The following is a 2,444-nucleotide window of genomic DNA, read 5'->3' as shown; positions in this document are numbered from 1 at the left end:
AATCATTCACGACAGCAAGCGAGATTGGGGCTTTCCCATCTGAGCTATAAAGGATAAGCAATATTATCAGGGATTTTTTGTTAAATCTGCGATTAATGAGTTATTAAACAGATTCCGCCTAAAAAGGAATAATTCATTTTAGATTGCAATGATGGAGTTTTTCATTTTGCGTTTGAGTTTTTTATTGGTTTATTTCCCTCGAAGTTAGAACTCCTTCAATATCAACTGAAACATCCTCAGTTCTCTCTCTCTCTCTCTCTCTCTCTCTCTCTCTCTCTCGCTCTCTCTCTCTCATTAAAGCAGCTTTCTCTCTCTATCTACTTCAATATTCCCTAAAGAATCTCTCTCTCTCTCTCTCTCTCTCTCTCTCTCTCTCTCTCTCTCTCTCTCAATATTCGCTAAAGCATCTCTCTCTCCTTTGATATTCACTAAAGTATCTCTCTCCTTCAATATTCGCTAAATCATCTCTCTCTCTCTCTCTCTCTCTCTCTCTCTCTCTCTCTCTCTCTCTCTCTCTCTCTCTCTCCTCTCTAGATATTCACGTATGTATAAGTTCTTTCCAAATGTAATTATGAATTTTCCACAACTGCGACTTTTCTCTATTTAAGCGAGAAATCATTCCATTAATTTCTTCTTAAAGATGAGTTGTGGAATAATCAGTGCTCAGTTCACGAGAACAGAGAAAATACTTCTATAAAATACTCCTATAAAATACTTTTATAAAATACTCCTATAAAATACTTTTATGAAATACTCCTATAAAATACTTTTATAAAATGCTCCTATAATATACTCCTATAAAATACTCCTATAAAATACTTTTATGAAATACTCCTATAAAATACTTCTATAAAATACTCCTATTTCCTAATAATTTAAAGGATATTACGAAAGCTTCATTTCCTACTTGGAGAAAAGACTCTCGCTCAGCAAATCGCAGTTTGTCTTTGTTGAAGATTTCAGTACAAATTTAAACTATTTAGACCATTTAAATTAAATTTAAACTATCTAAGCTATTTAAAGTATATTTAAACTATCTAAGCTAGTTTAAGTACATTTAAACTATCTAAGCTGATTAAAGTATATCTAAACTATTTAAAGCACATTTAAACTATTTAAAGTATTTGAAAGCATATTTAAGCTATCTAAGATATTTAAAGTATATTTAAAGTATCTGGACTATTTAAAGCACATCTAAACTATCTAAAGTTTTTAAAGCATATTTAAATTGTCGGAGCTTTTTAAAGTAAATTTAAACTATCTAAACTATTTAAAGCACATTTAAACTATCTAAAGTATTTAAAGCATATTTAAACTATCGAAACTTTTAAAATATATTTAAACCATCTACACTATTTAAGGTATAGTTAAGCACTCTAAACTTTTTAGAGTATATTCACAAGAGATTTGAAACTATTCAAAAGAGACTGCAATACAAAGCTTTTATTTAACATAATTTTCAAAGTCGTCCATGAAATATCGGTGGCAATTGATACAATTTAAATCATAAGTCACCTGAAATCCTCACAAAATTATATATTTTCACTCAAGATTTGAAACATAAAAAGATAAATATTTTAGTCCCAACGATGTTTCAGTGAAAGATTGTAAGAGCTTCGATATGTATCTAATTTTGTTTTTTGGTTAATAAAGCTACATTTTTAAAGGTATTTTTACGAATATCTTATTTCAATTTCAATTTTGTCTATTTAAACTATAAAAGACGTCTTATTTCAATTTTAAATTTGTCTATGTAAACTATAAAAGACGTCTTATTTCAATTTTAAATTTGTCTATGTAAACTATAAAAGACGTCTTATTTCAATGTTAGATTTGTCTATGTAAACTATAAAAGACGTCTTATTTCAATTCTAAATTTGTCTATGTAAACTATAAAAGATGTAATCCTGTAAATGCTAAATTTTATACTTGAGAAGAGAGAAGGACGACTGAAATTACAGCCAGATCTTTGCTCAGACAGCATCTGTGTCAATTAAAACGCTTTCAGAAGACTAGAATTACTACCAGATCTTCCAACAATTGTAGGATTAATACATCAATCGATTTATTTAGAATATTAATGAGGCAATAAAACGAGGAATTACGCAAATAACCCAGGAATAAACATTAGGTATAGTATCACGACAAGGAAAATTTCAAGATATTTATCTGAACTATTAACATTCTTACGTACCCAAATGCTTGCTGACTCGGAGTCATTTACTTCTGAAAGTAATTATAGTAATATGTTTGCTATGTGCAGCGTTGTTTACGTTGTTAGGTAAAGCTAGACACTATTGCCACATTTTATAAGGAAAGGGTAGTAGGCTAGTAACATCATTGTAAGAACATTTGTTTGAAATTGAGAGATAAATCCTCTGGTACCACTTCTAAAGAGAAAATGAGTATGATAATATATATATATAATATAATATATATATATA

This window comes from Palaemon carinicauda, chromosome 9 (genome assembly GCF_036898095.1).
Source record: "Palaemon carinicauda isolate YSFRI2023 chromosome 9, ASM3689809v2, whole genome shotgun sequence".
NCBI lineage: Eukaryota > Metazoa > Arthropoda > Malacostraca > Decapoda > Palaemonidae > Palaemon > Palaemon carinicauda.
This window is presented reverse-complemented; position numbering follows the sequence as displayed.